The 24598-nt window shown below is 43.2% G+C and overlaps 1 long non-coding RNA gene across 1 annotated transcript; it reads right to left on the bottom strand.

The window, feature by feature from the left end:
- Window positions 1–7383: 7383 nt before the first annotated feature.
- LOC139030035 (uncharacterized) lies at window positions 7384–18763 on the bottom strand. The gene is made up of 2 exons (XR_011482358.1): window positions 18429–18763; window positions 7384–7688 (listed from the first exon to the last, which is right to left on the bottom strand). It is a non-coding gene; the product is annotated as an uncharacterized lncRNA (long non-coding RNA).
- Between the last annotated feature and the right edge of the window lie 5835 nt (window positions 18764–24598).

Here is a 24598-nt window from a genome sequence, read left to right as displayed (position 1 = left end):
CAAAGCCAGGAGCATAGCATCTTCTTTTTTCTCTGACCTCTGTCACTGTCCTTAAATCTTCTCTATGTCTGATCTTCTGCCTTGCTCCTTTTTCTCTCCAGGGGGACACACCACATGGCTTGCAGGATCTTAGTTCCCCAACGAGGGATAGAACCTGTGCCTCCTGCAGTGGAAGCATGGAGTCATAACCACTGGACCACTGGGGAATTCGCTCTGCCTCCCTCTTATAAAATCTCTTACGATTACACTGGGTCCATCCAGATAATCCAGGTTAGTCTCCCCACCTCAAGATACTTAACTTCGTCCCATCTGCAAAGCCCCCTATGCCATGAAAGATATTTTAACATATTCTCAGGGTGTACAGATTAGGACACAGAGATCCCTGGCACAAGGTGGGGAGATACTACACAGGACTTTGCAGGCTGGGTCCATGGCAAGTGACCCTGAGATGGACAATCGTGCATAAGACCCCTGTTGGTTCTCATCACTCAATGGACATGAATGTGAGCAAACTCCAGGAGACAGTGAAGGACAGGAAAGCCTGGCATGGTCTAGTCCATGGGGTCACGAAACGTCAGACATGACTTACTGACTGAACAACAACAACAAATTCCTGAGGAAGGACCTGGGAGCCATGGAATGGCTTTGAGCAGGAGAGTGAGGTGGTCAGATCTGTGCTTGGAAGGGACTGTGCTCTGGCTGCCAAGTGGAGAGTGACTGAGAGAACTTCTTGCCTCTCTTGACCTTGGCACAGATACATCCTTCCACCCCACCTTCTTGATTTACTGCTTGGTCTCCAACATCATCTGTTCCATGATCTTTGACCATTGTTTTGACTACAAGGATGAAGACTTCCTAGGGCTTCTGGCTGAAAACCTGCAGCAGGTGGACAATTTTGGGGTGAAGGTACCTGCTGAAGCCACCCCAACCCCAATGGCACAGCCCTTCCTCCAAAGTCCCTTCTTTCAGTTCGAATGTCTGCCAACATAAATAAGCCTGTCAAACTTCCAAACTCATTCTATGAGGCCACCATCACCCTAATACCAAAACCAGACAAGGATGCCACACAAAAAGGAAAACTACAGGCCAATATCACTGATGAACATAGATGCAAAAATCCTTAACAAAATTCTAGTGAACAGAATCCAACAACATATTAAAAAATTCATGCATCATGACCAAGTGGGCTTTATCCCAGGAATGCAAGGATTCTTTAATATCCACAAATCAATCAATGTAATACACCACATTAACAAATTGAAAGATAAAAACCATATGATTATCTCAATAGATGCAGAAAAAGCCTTTGACAAAATTCAACATCCATTTATGATAAAAACTCTCCAGAATGCAGGAATAGAAGGACCATACCTCAACTTGTAAAAGCTATATATGACAAATCCACAGCAAGCCTTACCCTCAATGGTGAAAAATTGAAAGCATTTCCCCTAAAGTCAGGAACAAGACAAGGGTGTCCACTCTCACCACTACTATTCAACATAGTTTTGGAAGTGCTGGCCACAGCAATCAGAGCAGAAAAAGAAATAAAAGGAATCCAGATAGGAAAAGAAGTAAAACTCTCTCTGTTTGCAGATGACATGATCCTCTGTATAGAAAACCGTAAAGACTCTACCAGAAAATAACTAGAGCTAATCAACGAATATAGTAATGTTGCAGGATATAAAATTAACACACAGAAATCCCTTGCATTCCTATACACTAACAATGAGAAAACAGAAAGAGAAATTAAGGAAACAATACCATTCACCATTGCAACAAAAAGAATAAAATACTTAGGAGTATATCTACCTAAAGAAACAAAAGACCTATATATAGAAAACTATAAAACACTAATGAAAGAAATCAAAGAGGACACAAACAGATGGAGAAATATACCATGTTCATGGATTGGAAGAATCAATATTGTGAAAATGAGTATACTACCCAAAGCGATCTATAGATTCAATGCAATCCCTATCAAGCTACCAACTGTATTTTTCAGAGAACTAGAACAAATAATTTCACAATTTGTATGGAAATACAAAAAACCTCGAATAGCCAAAGTAATCTTGAGAAAGAAGAATGGAACTAGAGGAATCAACCCGCCCGACTTCAGGCTCTACTACAAAGCCACAGTCATCAAGACAGTATGGTACTGGCACAAAGACAGAAATATAGATCAATGGAACAGAATAGAAAGCCCAGAGATAAATCCACGAACCTATGGTCACCTTATCTTCGACAAAGGAGGCAAGGATATACAATGGAAAAAAGACAACCTCTTTAACAAGTAGTGCTGGGAAAACTGGTCAATCACCTGTAAAAGAATGAAACTAGAACACTTTCTAACACCATACACAAAAATAAACTCAAAATGGATTAAAGATCTAAATGTAAGTCCAGAAACTATAAAACTCCTAGAGGAGAACATAGGCAAAACACTCTCTGACATAAATCACAGCAGGATCCTCTATGACCCACCTCCCAGAATATTGGAAATAAAAGCAAAAATAAACAAATGGGACCTAATGAAACTTAAAAGCTTTTGCACAACAAAGGAAACTATAAGCAAGCTGAAAAGACAGCCCTCAGATTGGGAGAAAATAATAGCAAATGAAGCAACAGACAAGGGATTAATCTCAAAAATATACAAGCAACTCCTCCAGCTCAACTCCAGAAAAATAAATGACCCAATCAAAAAATGGGCCAAAGAACTCAACAGACATTTCTCCAAAGAAGACATACAGATGGCTAACAAACACATGAAAAGATGCTCAACATCACTCATTATCAGAGAAATGCAAATCAAAACCACAATGAGGTACCATTACACGCCAGTCAGGATGGCTGCTATCCAAAAGTCTACAAGCAATAAATGCTGGAGAGGGTGTGGAGAAAAAGGAACCCTCTTACACTGCTGTTGGGAATGAAAACTAGTACAGCTGCTATGGAGAACAGTGTGGAGATTCCTTAAAAAACTGGAAAAAGAACTGCCATATGACCCAGCAATCCCACTTCTGGGCATACACACCGAGGAAACCAGATCTGAAAGAGACACATGAATCCCAATGTTCATCACAGCACTGTTTATAATAGCCAGGACATGGAAGCCACCTAGATGCCCATCAGCAGATGAATGGATAAGGAAGCTATGGTACATATACACCATGGAATATTACTCAGCCATTGAAAAAAATTCATTTGAATCAGTTCTAATTAGATGGATGAATCTGGAGCTCATTATACAGAGTGAAGTAAGCCAGAGAGATAAAGACAAATACAGTATACTAACGCATATATATGGAATTTAAAAAGATGGTAATGATAACCCAACATGCAAAACAGAAAAAGAGACACAGATGTACAGAACAGACTTTTGGACTCTGTGGGAGAAGGTGAGGGTGGGATGTTCTGAGAGAATAGCATTGAAACAAGTATACTATCAAGGGTGAAACAGACCACCAGCCCAGGTTGGATGCATGAGACAGGTGCTCAGGGCTGGTGCACTGGGAAGACCCAGAGGGATGGGATGGGGAGGGAGGCAGGAGGAGGGATCAGGATGGGGAACACATGTAAATCCATGGCTGATTCATGTCAATGTATGGCAAAAACCACTACAATATTGTAAAGTAATTAGCCTCCAACTAATAAAAATAAATAAATAATAATAATAAAATAAATTAAAATAAATAAATAAGCCTGTATGTGTGTTCACCTCTTGGTTGGATACTGGAGACACTCTAGGAGCCAAGATATACCTAGCTGTGTCATCAAGGGTTGACAGACATGTCACCAAACCTGACAGCCCAGAGGGATCTGGGCCATGGCAGATTTCACAATCATTCAGTCCATACTCACTGAATCTGCTATCCTGTGCCAACCTGCACTGGCCAACAAGGGGAAGACACAAGGGTGGCCCAGATAGCCATAGTGGCCCTGACCCGGTAACCTTGAACTCTTTAATCAATATAAATTGACTAGATACCAGAGGAGAATTTCAGGCAAGGCTTTTGGGGGGCTTAGGCTGCAATACCAAAAAGTGAAAATAGGAAACAAGTTCCTTTGCTCTCTCCAAAGGGGGGCAAGCTGCCTTCTTAAACGGGGTGAGGATAGGGGCGGATAGGTGGATTGGGCAAGAGGCATAGCTTAGGTGGTCTGCCCACTCCCTCAGTGGTGCTGTGGGTGGGGCAGATCATGTGCAGCACCCTGCTTTTCCTCTGGGCACCTCAGAAGTGGACATTGGTTTGTGGCCTCTTTGATGTTTTTCTTCCTAATTGCCCCAACTGTGCGTGCATGCAGTTAATTTCAGCAGTTTCTAGTTTCTTTGTTTTCTGTTGCTCCCGGAGATGTTTGTCCAAGAGCTAGCACTCCAGTGAAGGGTCCCAGGTCCCAGCCAGTCTCACTGGGACCTGCCCTCACAGAACTCTCATCCCAGAGGGAGAGATGGAACAGTCACCAGACAGTAATATGTCGGGGGGTGGGGGGCGGAAATGGGAGCTGATGCTCACGCAGCCATGGCAGCACAGAGAAACTGCTTGTCATCGTCTGGAGGTCAGGGAAGGCTTCCTGGAGGAGATCACATCCAACGTGAAACCTCAGTGATGAACAGGAGTAAACCAGCAAAACTGAGAGGAAGGATGGGGAACAGGATTTCAGGCAGAGGGAATAACATGTGCCAAGACACATTCTCTCCAGGGCCTCTTTTCCCCCCAAGATATATGACCTTTTCCCTGCTTTTCTGAGCCCCCTTCCTGGTCCACACAGCTGTCTCTTTGAGGTCTTTGAGAAACAGAAGGAGCTTGTGACTGGAGTGTTGAGGAAGCATAAGGTCTCCTTGGACCTGGCTCAGTCCCCAGGATTTCAAGGATGCCTTCCTCACTCGAATGCAACAGGTGACACTTGGAGCAAGATGCAGTGCATTCTGGGATCTAGTAGGAGGTGAGGGTCTTGGGGTATCCTTGGATGAGACTCAAGAGCCTTGGGTCCCGAATTCCCAACTCTGCCTTTCAGTTTATTGTGTGAGAGGGTACAATTTCCCCCACATCTCTGAGCCTCTGGTTTTCCATCAGTAAAATAGAAATTCTGATGGGGCAGCCTTTGTTCTAACTCTGGAACTATAAACAGGCTTCATTTCAGGTGTTAACTTTGTTCATCTGAGAAGGATTCTGAGGTTTAGTATCAAAGAGTTCTGAGATTGATTGGTGATGCCTGCTGTAGGCAGAGAGTCAGGAAGGAGAAGTGTAATGAGGGATCTGAATAGATCTTCTGGCTATCTGAAAAGTCTCTTTTGTCTCCTGTCTAATTCCAGCATCCAGTGTTTTTGCGTGTAGGAGGAAGGGGACCCCCCACACACACACACTCAGAATTTAGTGAAGAGAATTTGCTCAGCTGTACTCTCAACATTTTTTTGCCAGGATGGAGACAACCAGCACCACCCTCAGATATGGGCTCCTGGTCCTTCTGAAGGACCCATAGGTTACAGGTAAGGACCAGCCCTTTCTCTTCTGATGTTGTCAAGCTGGGTATAAGGATCAAGTTCTAATAACACCTACCTTGCTTGGAGGCTGGGGGAGTGGGGTGGAGTGGGGTACCCATTTTTTTTAATTTATTTTTGGCTGCCCTGGGTCCTCCTTGCTATGCATGGGTTTTCTCTAATTCCGGCAAGCAGGGGCTCCTTTTTCTTTCAGTGTGCAGGCTTCTCTTTGTGGTGGCTTCTTTTGTTGCAGAGCATGGGCTCTAGGTAGTAGTTGTGGTTCACAGGCTTAGTTGCCCATGTCATTTGGGATCTTCCTGACCTAGGAAGATCGAACCCATGTCCCCTGCATTGACAGGTAGATTCTTAACCCCTGGACCCCCAGGGAAATCCGGGTATCTGTTTTAGAGAATGCAAGGTGACTGCCATTAATGCAATCCTGGGCTTGAAACCTAGGAAGTTGAGGGTAGGGGTGGGTGCCCAGGATGACAAGCCTTCCCATTGTCAGGACTTCCTTTTTCCCACCCTTTTCTGAATGGAGCAGAACTCATACAGCAAGAGATTGACCATTTGGTGGGGCCAGAGAGGTGGCCCTGCCAGGGGGACAGGGCCCAGACACCACACACAGATGCTGTCCTCCATGAGATCCTGAGGTTTGCTGACATCCTACCTCTGGGCATACCCCGTGCCATCACCCAGGACACCCAGTTCCAGGGATACCATATGCCCAAGGTACAGGCTAAGTATGGATCCTCTGGGTTCAGCTGGTGTTTCCAGTCTCCTAGGTAGAGCTGCAAGACTGGGCCTCTCAGTATTAGGTTCCTGAATCCATCTACAGCCTGACCCCCACCCCAACCCAAGGAGGTCTTGGATTGCCAGCTCCCTGATGGAACACCAAAGCACAGCTGTTGAGAACTAGAGCTCTGGAGTCACCTAGAATCCCTGCACCTCCACTGCCCAGCTGTACAATTCTGGGAAAGTGACTCAACCTCTCTGAGCTTCAGTCTCCTCTACGATCCAAACGATATAATAATACTACCACAATACTCTGTATGGTTGTGAGGACCCAGTGGATTGATGGTACATAGTAAATGCTCAAACGTATTAGCTATTTTGATTATTTTTCCAACTACTGTCAACACCAAAGCCAGAGCAGTCTAATAACTCCTGTTAAGTCATATCCGTCCTCTGCTTAGAGAGCTTCCTGATGGCTCAATGGATAAAGAATCCTGTCTACAATGCAGGAGACACAGAAGACTTGTTTGATCTTTGGGTCAGGAAGATACCCTGGAGAAAGAAATGGCAGCCCATTCCAGTATTCTTGCCTGGGAAATCCCATGGACAGAGGAGCCTGGTGGGCTACAGTCCAAAGGGTCACAAAGAGTCAGACACAACTGAGTGAGTAAGCACTCCTCTGCATAAAACTCCCCCATGGCTCCCATCTCTAAGTAAAAACCAGTGACCTTGCATCATGTACCCTCCAGTCCCCTCTTTGAGCTCACCTCCTATATTGTCTTCCTAGCTAACTCCAGCCCACTTGACCTCCTCATTGTCCTTGCATGTTCTAGGGATTCTCTTATTTCAGGGCTTTGCACCAGGGAAATGCCCTTCACTCAGAGACTCTTGTGGCTCACTCTCTCCTCTCCTAGAACTTGCTAGAAGTCACCTTCTCCAGAAGGCCTTCCCTGGCCCTCAGATGAACAAGTGCACAGTATAGAGAGAAGTGTCTATCTGATCTGGTCCACATGGGGCATTTGCGTCAGTCACTGTGAAGGAGAGAGGAGGTTCCTGGGAAATCGTGTTTTGCCCTGGAATTGCCTGGATTGAGAAATCCCAGGTCTACACCTACTCTTGTTGCCCAAACTCAGCCTCTGTTCACCAGTGCCAAGAAGAAACATGGAGATGGAATTTGGAGGGAAGTAGAAAAGAGTAGCTTTAATTTCTTTGCCAGGCAAAGGGGGCCACAGTGGGCTAATGCCCTGAAGACTGCATGGCCCACCCTGGAGGGGGTAGTAAGGAGTTTTATAGTGTTTAGGGAGCAGGATGTGATCAATTCGTGGACAGTTCTTGGATTGGTTGGCATCAAGGTGAAGTTTCAAGCATCATCAACCTTCTGGTTTCAACCAGTCTAGGGTCTATGTTCTTGTGGTCAGCAGTTTTCATCTGCACAGCGGGTCTTCTTTTTGATTTGGGTTGGTGGCGGGGGATCTTCTTCCTGTAAAAACAAAAACAACTTACAAATGTGTGTTAGGCTTTATCTATATCTTTCAGAGAACTGGGAGTTTGGTGACTCTCTTACATGGCTGAGTTAGCCCAACAGCTCTTCTTTGTTGCTACATCTTCACTTTTCCCAATCATTAACTCTTGAGTCAGTATTTTACTTCGAAAGACAAGGACACCAGGGGCTTCTACACAGTTACGCTGTTGTGAGCACAGCGTGTCTGAAGTTGGTTTCCGAGAAATAGACGGCGAGATGGAGATATGCATGCAAGAGTTTCACCAGGGAAGCCTCCAGGGAGTGACCCCCCTGGGGAAGCTGAGGTTGCAGGATGGGGAGCAGGTGGTAGTGGACTGTGAAATGACTGCATGGAGGCTCCGGTCGGTCCCACCTGGGGCTCTGGGACTCTGGTGCCCACAGAGCTGTCCCAAACAAGAGCAAGGGGCTGGCTTCATACTCCTGCATCAACAGTGGTTGGTCACGGCTTTCTGTGAGGAGCGGGTCTGACCAGGGCAATATAAGCTCCCTTTGTCAAAGGCAATTTTTGGAAAGGGGTCAGGTCTGAGTTGTTAGCAGCAGACGCTCCCAGGGGCTAGAAATAAATGCCTCAGTCCCGAAGGAGGTGTGGGTGGCCACCATAGTGTCCACTACATGGGGCAGGACACCAGGGGAGCTCCAACCTTCTCTAAGTATGTGGAGATGAACTAACAACCATCAGATAAAGCATGTTTTCTCCTCCTCCCCTAACAGAGAAAACTCCCCAGTGATGTGAAAAGCAAAGTTTGATCTGGATATCTTCAGACTTCCTCAAAGGAACGTGACAGTTCCGGGGAGAGCTAACCCTGGCCCCAGACCCCTGCCAACCTCCTTTCCTTCCCATTTACAGCTCCATCCTACACCCCAGCCTGAGTGAGCCAAGCTCCATCCACATCCATATCCAGCTACCCCTTTATTTAAACCCTTTATCCCTGCTTCCCTTTTATGGTTATTTGTTTTGTTTTGTTTTGTTTAGTCGCTAAGTTGTGTCTGACTCTTTTGTGACCCCATGAACCACAGCACACCAGGCCTCCCTGTCTGCTGGATTTCCCAGGCAAGAATACTGGAATGGGTTGCCATTTTCTTCTCCAGCAGATCGTCCCAACCCAGAGGTCGAACCCAAGTCTCCTGCTTGACAGGCAGATTCCTTGCAGCCAAACCACCAGGGACAATTATATGTCCCTAATAATTATCCCATCTGTCTGAGGGTTAAAAAAGAAAATGAAAAATGACAAAGAACTAAAAGAACTAAGGCACAAAGGCAAACTTCATTAGTTCAGTTCAATCACTCAGTCGTGTCTGACTCTTTGCGACCCCATGAACCACAGCACACCAGGCCTCCCTGTCCATCACCAATTCCCGGAGTCCACCCAAACCCATGTCCTTAGAGTTGGTGATGCCATCCAACCATCTCATCCTCTGTTGTCCACTTCTCCTCCTGCCCTCAATCTTTCCCAGAATCAGGGTCTTTTCAAATGAGTCAGCTCTTCACATGAAGTGGCCAAAGTATTGTAGTTTCAGCTTCAATATCAGTCCTTCCAATGAACACCCAGGACTGATCTCCTTTAGGATGGACTGGTTGGATCTCCTTGCAGTCCAAGGGACTCTCAAGAGTCTTCTCCAATACCCAGTTCAAAAGCATCAATTTCTCGGCACTCAGCTTTCTTTTTAGTCCAGCACCCACATCCATACATGACCACTGGAAAAACCATAGTCTTGACCAGACAGACCTTTGTTGACAAAGTAATGTCTCTTCTTTTTAATATGCTGTCTAGGTTGGTCATAACTTTCCTTCCAAGGAGTAATAAAACTAATAAAACTAATAAAAATAAATGGAAAAAAAAAACCCTCCCCATTCTCCGTTCCCCCCAGCCCCTGGCAACCACCTTTCCACTTCCTGTCTCTATGAATTTGGCTGCTCTGGATAGATTATATAAGAGCAATCAAGCAGCATTTGTCCTTTTGTGACTGGCTTACTTCATTTAGGGCTTCCCTCGTGGCTCAGTTGGAAAAGAATCTGCCTGTAATGTGGGAGACCTCAGTTCGATCCCTGGGTTGGGAAGATCCCCTGGAGAAGGGCATGGCAACCCACTCCAGTATTCTGGCCTGGAGAATTCCATGGGCTGTATAGTCCATGGGTTTGCAGAGAGTCGGACACAACTAGAGTGACTTTCACTTTCACCTTTTACTTCACTTACCATAATGTCCTCAAGGTTCATCTATGGTATAGTATGAGTATAATTTTGTTCCTTTATAAGGCTGAATAACATTCACTGTATGGATATACCACATTTTGCTTATCCAGTCATTCCTCTTTGTCAGTTTTATTAATTCATTTACTCACTCACTTAACAAATGATACACCTGACACAGTAGCTGTGGATAAAACTGACAGAGTTTACACTGCCCTCAAAGTGTTTACATTCCTGTATGTTTGGAAACAAATAATAAGTAAAAAGCAAAAGATATGCCATATCAAACTACTATATATAAAATAAACAAGCTCCCACTGTATAGCACAAGAAACTATATTCAATATTCTGTGACAAACCATAATGGGAAAGAATATGAATATATATGTGTGTGTGTGTGTGTGTGTGTGTGTGTGTGCATGCATGCTACATTGCTTCAGTCGTGTCTGACTCTTTGCAACCCTTTGGACTGAAGCCCACAAGACTCCTTCGCCCATGGGATTCTCCAGGCAGAATACTGGTGTGGGTTCCCATACCGTCCTCCAGGGTATCTTCCCCACCCAGGAGTCAAAACTGTGTCTGTCTCCTTTACTGGCAAGTGGGTTCTTTACCACTAGTGCCAGCTGGTTCAGTTCAGTTCAGTTCAGTGGCTCAGTCGTGTCTGACTCTTTGTGACCCCATGAATCGCAGCACACCAGGCCTCGCTGTCCATCACCAACTCCCGGAATTTACTCAAACTCATGTCCATCGAGTCGGTGATGCCATCCAGCCATCTCATCCTCTGTTGTCCCCTTCTCCTTCTGCCCCCAATCCCTCCCTGCATCAGGTCTTGTCCAATGAGTCAACTCTTTGCATGAGGTGGCCAAAGTATTGGAGTTTCAGCTTCAGCATCAGTCCTTCCAATGAACACCCAGGACTGATCTCCTTTAGGATGGACTGGTTGGATCTCCTTGTAGTCCAGGGGACTCTCAAGAGTCTTCTCCAACACCACAGTTCAAAAGCATCAATTTCTCGGCACTCAGCTTTCTTCACAGTCCAACTCTCACATCCATACATGACCACTGGAAAAACCATAGCCTTGACTAGATGGACCTTTGTTGGCAAAGTTAACGTCTCTGCTTTTTAATATGCTATCTAGGTTGGTCATAACTTTCCTTCCAAGGAGTAAGCGTCTTTTAATTTCATGGCTGCAATCACCATCTGCAGTGATTTTGGAGCCCAAAAAAATAAAGTCTGACAGTTTCCACTGTTTCCCCATCTATTTGCCATGAAGTGATGGGACCAGATGCCATGATCTTAGTTCTCTGAATGTTGAGCTTTAAGCCAACTTTTTCACTCTCCTCTTTCACTTTCATCAAGAGGCTTTTTAGTTCCTCTTCACTTTCTGCCATAATGGTGGTATCATCTGCATATCTGAGGTTATTGATATGGTTAGTCACTCACAATCTTTGCAATCCCATGGACTGTAGTACTCCAGACTCCTCTGTCCATGGAATTCTCCAGGCTAGAATGCTGGCATGGGTTTCCATTTCCTTTTCCAGGGGATCTTCTTGACTCAGGGATAACCCAGATCTTCTGCACTGTAGGCAGATTCTTTACCATCTGGGCCACTTGGGAAGCCAGATATTTATACATATATATATATATAAAACTGAATCCCCTTACTGTACAACAGAAACTAATACAACACTGCAGATCAACTATACTTAAAATTTAAAAATACTAATCAAAAATACATGGTGCATCAGATGGTGATAAGTGCTGTGGTCAAAAATAGAGCAGAGAAAGGACAAAGGAAATGCTAGGCAGAGGGGGTGGTAATTTTAAATAAGTGAGGAGAGGCTGCCCTGAGAAGGAGAGTCTTTGAGCAAAGACCTAGAGGGGATGAGAGTGGGCGCCATCTGGATATACTGGTGGAGAGCATTCCCAGCAGATGAACCAGCTAGTGCAAAGGCATTCCCAGCAGATGAACCAGCTAGTGCAAAGGCCCTGAGGTTGATGGGCCCACTGTCTTCAGAAACAGAGAGGGAGCCAGTTATTTTGGAGCAAAGTGAGCAAGAGAGAGGGACGGGGCTGAGGGAAGTGAGACTTCGCAAAGTGGCAAAAGGCCTTTCTCAAGGTCACGGCTATTAGGTGGCTGGCCTGCCACTTCAACAGGATCTGCTTGACTTCAGAGCTTGAGCTCTTAAGCATGGCATTATTTTGCTTCACAGATTTGTTGTTGCTGTTCAGTTGCTAAATCATGTCTGACTCTTTGCAATCCCACGGACTGCAACACACCAGGCTTCCCTGTCCTTCACTATCTTCCAGAGTTACTCAAACTCATGTCCTTTGAGTTGGTAATGCTATCCAACCATCTCATCCTCTGTTGCCCACTTCTCCTCCTGCCTTAAATCTTTCCCAAGATCAGGGTCTCTTCCAATGAGTTGGCTCTTCACATCAGGTGGACAAAGTATTGGAGCTTCAGCTTCAGCATCAGTCCTTCCAATGAACATTCAGGGTTGATTTCCTTTAGGAGTGACTGGTTTGATCTCCTTGCAGTCCAAGGGACTCTGAAGAGTCTTCTCTAGCACCATAATTCAAAAGTATCAGTTCTTCAGTGCTCAGCCTTCTTTATGGTCCAACTCTCACAACCATACATGACTACTGGAAAAACCATAGCTTTGACTATATAGACCTTTGTTGGCAAAGTGATGTCTCTGATTTTTAATACTCTGTCAGGTTTGTCATAACTTTTCTTCCAAGGAGCAAGCATCTTTTAATTTCATGGCCACAGTCACCATCTGCAGTGACTTTTGATCCAAAGAAAATAAAATCTGCCACTGTTTCCATTTTTTCCCCATCTATTTGCCATGAAGTGATGGGACTGGATGCCATGATCTTCATTTTCGGAATGTTGAGTTTTAAGCCAGGTTTTTCACTCTCCTCTTTCACCCTCATCAAGAGGCTCTTTAATTCTTCGCTTTCTGCCATGAGGGTGATATCATCTGCATTTCTGAGGTGGTTGATATTTCTCCTGGCAATCTTGACTCCAGCTTGAGCTTCATCCAGCCTGGCATTTCACATGATGTACTCCGCATAGAAGTTAAATAAGCAGGGTGACCATATATAGCCTTGATGCATTCCTTTCCCAATTGTGAACCAGTCCATTGTTGCATGTCTGGTTATAACTTACTTCTTAACCCACATACAGCTTTCTCAGAAGGCTGGTAAGGTGGTATGGTATTCCCATTTCTTTAAGAATTTCTCATAGTTTGTTGTGATCTATGCAGTCAAAGGCTTTAGCATAGTCAATGAAAGAGAAGTAGATGTTTGTTTGGAATTCTCTTGCTTTTTCAGTGATCCAACAGATGTTGGCAATTTGATCTCTGGTTCCTCTGCCTTTTCTAAATCCCCAGTGTTTTTGCTGGCCTCAGGCTATCAATAATCAGTGTTTGTGATTGGACTGGCCCTTGGTGTTTTTATTATGATTGCAAGATGCCCTTCAGCAATAACCATCAGGAAACTTTGAGGGGAAAAAATAGAGATTTATTATTTACAAGACCTAGAAATTACATAACACAGCTGGAGCCACTCAGTGAGGTCTCTCGTATAGATGGGAGTTGGGGGGTGGGGAGTACAGAGGGGTTGGGGGCAAACCTGGGGTTCTGCTCTTATTGGTGTAAAGAATGGGCACCTAGGGTTTCACTGGCCCACTCTTCACTGGTGAATTCAAAACAGAAGAGCATGAATTTAAAGTGTGGGAAGACAGGGGACTTCCCAGGTGGTCCAGTGGCTAAGACTTTGCGCTCCCAATGCAGGGAGCTTGGGTTCAATCTCTGATCAGGGAACTAGATTCTACAGGCCATCACTAAAGATCTCAAGTGCCACAACTAAGATCTGGTGCTGCCAAATTAATTAATTAATTTAAAAATCAAATGAAAATAGAGTGTGGAAAAATAGATAAAGTGTAAGAAGAGAAAAAAGCAAGCAGCCCAAATGATCTAATGTTACTGATGTCAACCAAGAGCTCAAAAACAAAAGGCCTCAGTGGGAGAATGTGGGCTGGCTGTTCACCTAGTCCTGTGACCAGTAATGTGTTTATTTGAGAAAGGCACCTTGGAAGCAGATACCTCTGAAATGGATGTCTCTGACAATCAAACTTAAGTCAAGCAATTGCATTACAAAAAAGAAGAAAGAAAGAAAAAAACTGTACACCCAGGAACAATCTCCAAGAAGTGATATTTATTTGGGCTAATCCTGGGCTCATACCTTACAGGCATTGTCTCATTTCGCACATGGCAAATCAGGGGCTCCAAGAGATGTAGAACTGGTAGGTGCAGAATTAAAGACAGGTCTGTGTTATGCTTAGTCATTTAGTTGTGTGACTCTTTGCAACCCCATGGACTCTAGCCCTCCAGGCTCCTCTGTCCATGGGGATCCTCCAGGCAAGAATACTGGAGTGGGTTGCCATCTCCTCCTCTAAGAAATCTTCCCAACCCAGGGATTGAACCCAGGTCTCCTGCATTGCAGGCAGATTTTTACGAGCTACCAGGGAAGCCCAAGAATACTGGGGTTAGTAGTCTATCCCTTCTCCAGGGGATCTTCCCAACCCAGGAATCGAACCAGGGTCTCATACATTGCAGGTAAATTCTTTACCAGCTGAGTTACCAAGGAAGCCCATAAAGACAGGTCTAGCTGAAGTTTAAGTCCATGCTCTTCCCTGCTGTTATCACACTGACACATGGAGCTTGAGTTCTTAAATTAGAGACCGTTAGCGTTTTAGGATCTTGGGGCCAGACTGACAAGGCCATAATATTGATAAAATATCTAAATACTTCCTGGACTTCGTAGTAAATAGCCACTGCCCTGAGGGTCTCCCCTACTGTTCCCATGTAGCCCTGGCCACCCCAGAATCCCCCAATCTCCCCCAGAAAACAGCACCTAAAGAGTTAACGTTGGACTCAGCAATGAGCCTCCCTACCTTGCTCCTGCCATATATCAGGTGTCTATTCTTATTGTATAAGTGTAGGAGCCTTGTTGGAACTATAATGTGACATTCCTGGGAGGAGGTGGGGTCTTCAGCTCAGAGAAGTCACATCCAGTTAATCCAGCAAGGATATGGAGAAAGAGAGCAAAGATGGGGCAATTTGGGGAGGGGATGGAGGTGGGGGTCTTCTCAATTGATATTTCTGAGCACCGGCCTCATTTCAACCTGCCCCTAAGCACTTCCCAGGTTGCTCAGTGTTAAAGAATCTGCTTGCCAATGCATGAGACCTGAGTTCGATCCCTGGGTCAGAAAGATCCCATGCAGGGGAATAGAAAGATCCCATGCAGGGGAATATGGCAGCCCACTCCATTATTCTTGCCTAAAAAATTCCAAGGACAGACGATCCTGGCCAGTTACAGTCCATGGGGTCACAAAGAGTCAGACACAACTTAGCAACTGAGCATGCACTCACTAAAAGCAAATACACACCACAGGCAATAAGCCTTCAATCACCAGAAGAATTCTTTCTGGAACTATATCCTAAGGTGAGAGACCATGTGCTTCACCATCAATTACACTTTTGTAATAATGTGATATGTTTCCTTTCAATAATATGGGTCCATATAATCCTCCATCCAATCTCATTAGTTTCCCTGTGATGATCTCTAAAGGAAATCAATGATGTTTCTATCGAAGGGTGTAGATCTGAGGTTGAGGAGGGTCAGTGGAATGGACTTAGTGTCTACAGTTTTAGCCAATTGGGTTTTAATTGTTCCAGCTGGTTCCATTAACCCAAAAGACTGAGGAAAATCACCATGGAAATGCTCCATAGTTGGCCAAATCTTAAAATTTTCTTAATTTATCCAGTAAAATGAGTTCCTCTATCACTATGTATTTCTTTCTTTTTTTTTTTTTAATGGCTATGTATTTCTGAGGGGAGAGGGTGCTTCCCTGGTGACTCAGTCGGTAAAGAATCTGCCCACAGTGCAGGAGACCCAGGTTCAATCCCTGGGTTGGGAAGATCCCCTGGAGGAGGAAATGGCAACCCACTCCAGTACTCTTGCCTGGAGAATCCCATGGACAAAGGAGCCTGGTGGGCTCCATGAGGTCACAGAGAGTCAGACATGACTGAATGACTAACACACATTTCTGAGGGGACTCCCCAAAAGAAGGTCACCCTTTCGAAAATGAGTTTCCCTACTGATTGTGCCGTGGGCTGTCTGCAGAAGAATGCTTCAACCCAATGTGAAATATACAAATCATAACAAGAATATACTGATTACCCTGAGAGGGAGACATTTGTATAAAATCAAGCTGCCAAATTCCAAACGGACCTGCAGATAAAGGAAAATGTCCTTGAGAACCGTGCAACGGCTTCCATGAGTAACATTTTGGCCAAATGGTACATCTTTGAAGAATAAACCTTCTGAGCTGTTGTAAAGGATGCCTTCCAAAATTATTGTTTACCCCATAACACCATCTTGTCTGGGTTCCAATGAGCTAGCTTGTGAATATATTATAAAATAACGTATTGAGCTCCAGATGGAAGGATAAGCTTCCTGTTTGGTCCTATCCAAAGCTCTTCATTGGGATCAAATCTCCTTTTTTGACTCCCAGGAGTCTTTTTCTTTTCTGTGCCATACCACCAGAATAAGAGTGTGCCAGGGCAGGGTGGAGGGTAGCGGTACAAGAAATTCTGGAGGGATTTTTTTTTTCCATTTATTTTTATTAGTTGGAGGCTAATTACTTTACAATATTGTAGTGGTTTTTGCCATACATTGACATGAATCAGCCATGGATTTACATGTATTCCCCATCCCGATCCCCCCTCCCACCTCCCTCTCCACCCGATCCCTCTGGGTCTTCCCAGTGCACCAGGTTCGAGCACTTGTCTCATGCATCCAACCTGGGCTGGTGATCTGTTTCACCCTTGATAATATACATGTTTCAATGCTGTTCTCTCTAAACATCCCACCCTTGCCTTCTCCCACAGAGTCCAAAAGTCTGTTCTGTACATCTGTGTCTCTTATATAGGGTTATCGTTACCATCTTTCTAAAGTCCATATATATGCATTAGTAAACTGTATTTGTCTTTATCTTTCTGGCTTACTTCACTCTGGAGGGATTTTTGAGGGATCCCACCAGAAGGGATCAGGTAGAGAGAAAAAGATAAATGTTTTAGGAATTCCCTGCTGGTCCAGTGGTTAGATCTTGGCACTTTCACTGCCCGGACCCAAGTTTGATCTCCGGTTAGGGCTTCCCTGATGTCTCAGTTGGTCAAGAGTCCTCCCGCAATGCAGGAGACCCTGGTTCGATTCCTGGGGAGGGAAGATCACCTGGAGAAGAGAAAGGGTACCCACTCCAGTATTCTTGGGCTTCCCTTGTGATTCAGTTGGTAAAGAATCTGCCTGCAATGCGGGAGACCTGGGTTCTATCCCTGGGTTGGGAAGATCCCCTGGAGAAGGGAAAGGCTACCCACTCCAGTATTCTTGCCTGGAGAATTCCATGGACTGTATAGTCCGTAGGGTCGCAAAGAGTAGGACATGACTGAGCAACTTTCACTTTCAGGAAATTAAGACCCTGCAAGTCGTGCAGCAAAATAAACAAATAAATAAATGTTTCATCTTTATTTACAAACATATCGAATTGCTGCAAGTTCTAGTTACCGCGAAAGGAAAGATTCCTTATGTCTGGAAAACAAAGATTTAAAAAACTAGTAATATTTCAGACAAAAAGCCACAAAAATTATAATCATATTCCTCAGTTCATTCAGTTTTATGTAACTAATTCTTGATCTTTGATTAGTAGTTTTATGAAGCCATCAATTTCTTCATTAGAGTTCTCTAAATTCTTACCCAGCTCAAAAGTATGGTCTGAAAGTTTATCAGCAGTTTGTTCTTGTCAAAAAGTCCTTTCTATGAACCTTCTTGAAGATGTAGCATTTTTGCAAAAGCATCAGAATAAAATGTTAACTGTGTGTAAATGACAAAAGACTTAAAATGGCATGGTAAAGATCTGACTATAATGTAATTGATAAAGAAAATTTGGTTATTTCTGTGATATACATTCTAAGGTAATAACTAGAATTATGAATGATGACATTAATACTAACATATAACAGATTTTAGGATTTCCATATAATTTTAGAACACACATTATTAACATTTACCCATGCAATATAACCTAAGAAGGTTATCACTTATTTGACAATGGTTCCTGTGTAATTTTATGTACCAAATAAGCCAATTAATTTAATATCTCTCTGGGATGTTTCAGGGGTCCTCTGAAAATCTCAAGGTTACTTAGATAATAAAGGGATTTCATTTAGAATTTTATTTGAGAAAGTTTGATGGATATATCAAAGGGTTTTAAAACACTTGGTCAAGTTGAATCATAGGTCACTGTGAAACAATGCTTATTTGCTTAAACAATGTGACAATCAGTTCAATTTAGTTCAGTCTGACTCTTTGCAACCCCATGGACTCCAGCACACCAGGTTTCTCTGTCCTTCGGTAACTCCCAGAGTTTGCTTGAACTCACCATTGAGTCAGTGATGCAATCCAACCATCTCATCCTCTGTCACTCCCTTCTCCTCCTGCCTTCAATCTTTCCCATCATCAAGGTCTTCCAATGAGTTCGCTCTTCACATCAGGTGGTCAAAGTACTGGAGCTTCAGTTTCAATATCAGTCCTTCCAATTAATATTCAGGACTGATCTCTTTAGGACTGATTAGTTTGATCTCCTTGCAGTCCAAGGGATTCTCAAAAGTCTTCTCCAACACCACAGTTCAAAAGCATCAATTCTTTGGCAAACATGGCAATAAAATAGTTCAAAAGCAGATACAGGAAGTTACAACAGATTACTTAAAAGGTTAAAAAAATAACAACACAATCTGTTATCAAAAGCAGATCAATATTCAATAAAACTTTGTCCTCTTAACAGAGCGAAAAAACAAAGTTTACTTTTGCATTAGCTTACTCATTAACTTAAATTCGCTTTCATCTTAGCCAGTCCTGGCCACATTTAAAATTCCTTTCTAAAGATTCCTTTTTTCTCACAAAAACAAACCTTTTACATCGTTCTATGTCCATTTTAGTTTATCCTTTATTTTCTTTCTCATTTAGAAATAACCAGCTTTAGGACAAAATTACTTTCTTTCCCTTAACAAATTCGATTTCCATTCTTTGTACCTTTTTTTGGCCTTACACGTAAATATGTTTTCTTTATTAACTTTGTAGTAATTTTAATTGCATGTGTTAATTAGAATTCTTGACCTTTAAAATACTTAAATTCTAGTGAAAATTAAAAAGTAAGCAATTTTATATTAAGAAGTAAGCTAATTTTACATTAGCATTCTGTAAATTGGTGAACTCATAAATACCATTTATAGCTTCCTAAACATGTGCTTTCTTATAGGGACTTTCTCAGTGTGGCACCAAGTATATTTCCCAGTAGTCCTAAATATCTTCATTTTCTCTGTAAAAAGAATCCTATGTTCATTAATCAGTGTTTCAGTATCTCATTTTATTTGGGAATAATCTAGATATTCAATAAACTTTCATTTGACTTAATTTAGCAAGATCCTAAAGTTTCAAGTCACCAAAAAGTTTTGGAGAAGCTATTTTTAGGTAGGCATACCATAAAACATAAGTATTCTTTTTAAAGATTTCTTCTAAAAGCTCTTATGCAATTTGCATTTATTTACTTAGGAAAATATCATAAGAAGTTATTTTTGTTATTGATGAATTTTGTAACAGAGCTAAGATGAACTTGGAGTAAATCTAGGTATTAATGAGGCAGGAGGCAGATGCCCCTCCCCCTGCCCAGGGTAAGGTGATTAGAGATTCATCCCCTATGGAACTAAGAAAGTCAGAATGATTTCACTTGTTTCATTGACTCCAATGTAGTTTGACACAAACATGAATTACCTTGGTATCTGCTGAAACACAAATGATAACATCCTTAAAGACTGAAGAAAAAAAAAAAATAGGTTGGGGGCATCCCTGGTGGTATGGTGGCTAAGAATCCACCTGCCAAGCGGTCCAAGTGCCCATGGAAGATGAGTGGTTACAAAATAATATTCACTTGGTTAATTGGGGAAGATTCCACATGCCACTGAGCAAATAAACCCCTGGGTCACAACTACTGAGCCCATGCTCTAGAGCCTGTGCTCCTAAACAAGAGAAGTCACTGCAAGGAGAAGCCTGTGCACCTCCAGGAAGAGTAGCCTCTGCTCCGCACAACTAGAGAAAGCCCACTTGCAGCAATGAAGACCCAGAGAGCAACCAAAATATAATTAATTAATTAAAGTCACTTGGTTGAAATGATTGCTCCAAGAAGCTATTTCAGTTACTTTTGACTACTAATAATCTTTAGAAAACAAAAATATCTATTTTTCAGTAGGAATTTTCATTTTGGGGGACTTCCCTGGTGGCCCAGTGGTATGAATGTGAAATGTACAGTTTTTAAAATTATTATTTGAAAAAGAAATCTTCCATGAAGGACCCAAGTTATAAAAATTTATATTTTTATAAGATTTACTTTGAACATGTTGTTTTAACTGAATGGTATTTGTGGGAGAGGCTGTTGGAGGGGTTGGAGATTATGAAGTGAATATTATTTTGTAACCACTCATCTTCAACTTTGGGGGAAAATGTTTACCATGTGACAAAAATAAATTAAGATTATTACTTTATGTTGGGCTTCCCAGGTGGCTCAAGTGGTAAAGAATCCACCTGCCGATGTAGGAGATGCAGGAGACTCGGGATCTATCCCTGAACCAGGAAGATCCCCTGGAGTAGGAAATGGCAACCTGCTCCAGTATTCTTGCCTGGAAGATTCTGTGGACAGAGGAGTCTGACAGGCTACAGTCCATAGGGTCATAAAGAGTCGGACGTGACTGAGCAACTAAGCACCCAGGCGCACACACACGTCTTCCGTTACTAATGATATCCTAGATTTGAGAACAAGGTCTTTAATGGGAGAAGGAAGTTCTTGAAGTAGTATTTGTAATATGTTTTGTTCTTTGTTGAATTCACCACTCAAGGGATTATCAACTGCAAATTGGCACTTGCCAAGGACATTGGCCGTCTGCCTCTGCAAAGATTGAACTCTGTGCTGCTGCAGCAATCGACCTCCGACACACTTTGAAGTGAGTTCAGTGTGAGAATGAGGCACGCTATGCTCCAGGGAAGCTGGTGGAACAAATCTTTACATAGTTTGATGTTTTCAGGAACTCATTTGATTATCCCAATCTTTGCATCTCCTCATATCTAGAAAAGCACTAAATCCCTTCGTGGTGACATCAGCTCCTTGTGACTAGCAGAAAACCTTTTGTAAAATAAGTGCTTGATTGCATTGAACTCCCCTTTCACTGAAATCATATATATTGACCTTCTCCCACTACCTCTTTGGAACTACTATAGTTTCTCAGAGCTATCTGGGATGCTCTCTCCCGGGCTACAGTCCTCATTTTGCCCCAAATAAAACTTAACTCACAATTCTCACATTGTGCATCTTTTTCAGTGAGCAAGACCATCTTCCTGTCCAGTCTTCTTATTTTGACTAACCAAATACTTTACACCCAAAATTTTATAATTTACCAAAAGACTGTGCTGATCCTCTTGAATTTTACTAAAATTTTTGTACTTACTTTTATGCCAATTAAGTAAAGGTCTTTTACAAATTAGTTTTAGTAATACCATTCAGAGATAGAAAAAATAATATATCTATAATGTACACAAATAGACATATTGACAGACATAACCAGAGATCTCATAACTTTCATTTTAAAACTTTGGTCATGAATTTAGAAATAAAAATGAAACTTTAGTCGTGGATCAGATACAATATAAAATTAACTCGTTTATAAATAGCAGTTGAGATATGTTAGGTCTGCTCACTCAGAAGGCTAAAGTCTTGTTCTGTTTTGGGGAGAAGACATTTAAATTTTGGAGTTTTAAAAGATCTCTTATCTTTTTTCAGTCTTAGGAATTATCTCTCTTATAAAAAAAAAAGTCTTTATTTATTTGACTGTGCCGTATGCAGGATCTTTGCTGCAGCAGGCAGGATCTTCAGTTTAGTTGCAGCATGTGGGATCTAGTTCTCTGACTAAGGATGGAACCTGGACTCCCTGCATTGGAAGCATAGAGGCTTAACCACGGGACCACCAGGGAAGTCCTGGAATTATCACTTACATAAGAGTTCCTTGAGAAGAGCAGGTAGAACATTTACTTCCCAGAGGCACCTGAAGAGAAATGCAAGCTCCTCTCAGGATTCTTATGGAGGCCAAGCTCACTCTGCTTGCCACAATAGGCCAACGAATCTGAGAGACACAGTGTTGAGGCAAGGAACAGGACTTTATTCAGAAAGCTAGCTGACCAAGAAGATGGCAGACTAAAATCTCAAAATAACCATACTGTCGGGGTCTGGATGCCAGGTTCATTTATGAATCAGAAGATGGGGCAGGGAGGTGAGGATACAAAGTGGAAAAGGCTATTAGTCTTGCAAATATCTCCTAGTGTTAGTCATTAAGTTGTGTCTGACTCCCTGTGGCCCTGTGGACTGCAGCCTGCCCGGCTCCTCTGTCCATGGAATTCCCCAGGCAAGAACACTGGAGTGAGTAGCCATTCCCTTCCACAGGGGATCCTCCTGATCCTGGGATCAAACCTGGGTCAGGTTAGGTTTTAGGTGTCCAACTCTTTGCAATCCCATAGACTGTAGCCTGCCAGGCTTCTCTGTCCATGGAATTCTCCAGGCAAGAATACTGGAGTGGGTAGCTGTTCCCTTCTCCAGGGCACCTTCTCAACCCAGGAATCGAACTGGGGTCTCCTGCTCAGAGAATCCCCTCCTGCAGGGGGATTCTTTACCAACTAAGTACCAGGGAAGCCCTGGTAAAGAATACCAGGGTCAGAGTTAAGTCAAAGAGACAGATCTAGCATGGAAAAGTCAATATTGACTCTTCCATCTTACAGGACTTCTGATCCTTTAGAGTCAGAATTTTGAGGGAGGCAGGGGAGGTGGGGAGTAGTTTTTTCAAGTGGGCTTTCTCTAGAGCTTACACAGAACAAACAATCTTAGAATGTCAAAAGAGCCCCATCTTGGCCATTTCACAGTGAGATCTCGTATAACATAGTGTTCCCATTTAAGCAAGTACTTTCAAGTATAAGCTTCACATTTGTACATGCCCCTGACTGGTGTGTTATTAATAGCTATGAAGATTGACTCTCTGGTGTTCTTTTTTTATGATTTGGAGGCTTTGTTTCCTATTTCAGAGTCAGTTTGTCAGGAAAAGAATACTACTGCAAACTGTGTGATGGGCCAGTATGTTGTTTGTGAACTTAACCCCTCTTACGAGTCACCCTGGAGTTGTTTCTTTTTTTTTTTTTTTTTTTTGGTGAATTCCTTTATTGATTTCTTACTATGTCTCAGACACTCAGCTTTTCAATCTTTAGTTATTTAATGCTTTTGACAATCCTCTGATATATTGATAGATTCTGTTTTCTGCCCCATATTCTTCAAACAGGAAAACAAGTATAAGTGGTTAAATGAGATGGCCCTCAGATTGAGTATCTTCTAAGTGGAGATACTTTGGCAGTAAAATGGACAGGATTTGGTGGTAAGCTGCATACAAGGGAAGATGAAGCTGGAGCTGGGATGGTGGCTAGGGCAATGGGTGCATGGGAAATTCCCAGATACACAAAGGGCTGGGCTTGCTCTGGTCTTGCTACTATTCCAGACAAGCAGGTTGGGAGCTGAAGCACCCTCGTTTGGGAGGAAAGCCATCCAGAGAACTTGATGTGTGCAGGGAAGAGCCAATTCTAACTCCATGTTGGAATTGTTCCTTTAACTTGCTTTACGTTGCTTTTGTTATTATAATGGCCTGCCTTAGGGAACGCTGCCTCTGCTTGACTTGTAGGGCTAGAATGCCTTTGTTTAGCTCACAGAGAGATTGTCTGACCCTGCCTATCTGTGAATGGCTTCAGGAAAGAGGAGATTGACACATTCCCCTGCCCAAAATTTGCCATTGTAGGAGATATTGGCAAGATTAATGGGCTTTTTACCTTGTTTCCTCACCTCCCTTCACTTCTGTTCGATAAAAGAACCTGGCATCCAGACCCCGTAAGATGGTTATTTTGACACATCAGTCAGCCAGCTTCTCAGCCAGTTTTCCAAATAAGAGTGAGCCCAGACTCAGTAACAGATGCACCTGGAAGGGTGGGTGCAATGCTGAGGGATCTTAGAATCTCAGGATAATAGTTAATGTCGACAGAGTTTTTCTTAGTCCAAACTAGTCCAAACCGCTTTACACTGAGCAATTTACAGTCATGAAATTACATGATTGAACCCTCTCGTCTTCTGAGTCCTCTATCTTCTGAGTCTCATCCCTGTTCTCTAGATGAGGAAACAGCTCAGACGGGGGTGGTGGTCTCTGGTCAGGGTTAGAAGGCAGCAGAGATGGATTTGACCCCGAGTCCGCCCAGCTCCCCTCAGTTGGTAAAGAGTCTGCCTGCAATGCAGAAGACCCAGGTTCAATCCCTGGGTCAGGAAGATCCCCTGGAGGAGAGCATGGCAACCCACTCCAGTATCCTTGCCTTGCCTGGAGAATCCCACGGACAGAGGAGCCAGGCAAGCTACAGTCTGTGGGATTGCAAAGAGTTGGACACGACTGAGCAATTAACTTTAACTTTCCACCCAGCTTCAAAATCCTC

The sequence above is a fragment of the Odocoileus virginianus genome, chromosome 20 (assembly GCF_023699985.2).
Source record: "Odocoileus virginianus isolate 20LAN1187 ecotype Illinois chromosome 20, Ovbor_1.2, whole genome shotgun sequence".
In the NCBI taxonomy this organism is placed as follows: Eukaryota; Metazoa; Chordata; class Mammalia; order Artiodactyla; family Cervidae; genus Odocoileus; species Odocoileus virginianus.
Note: the sequence above shows the minus strand (reverse complement) of the source record. Positions and strands in the feature narration are given on the sequence as shown.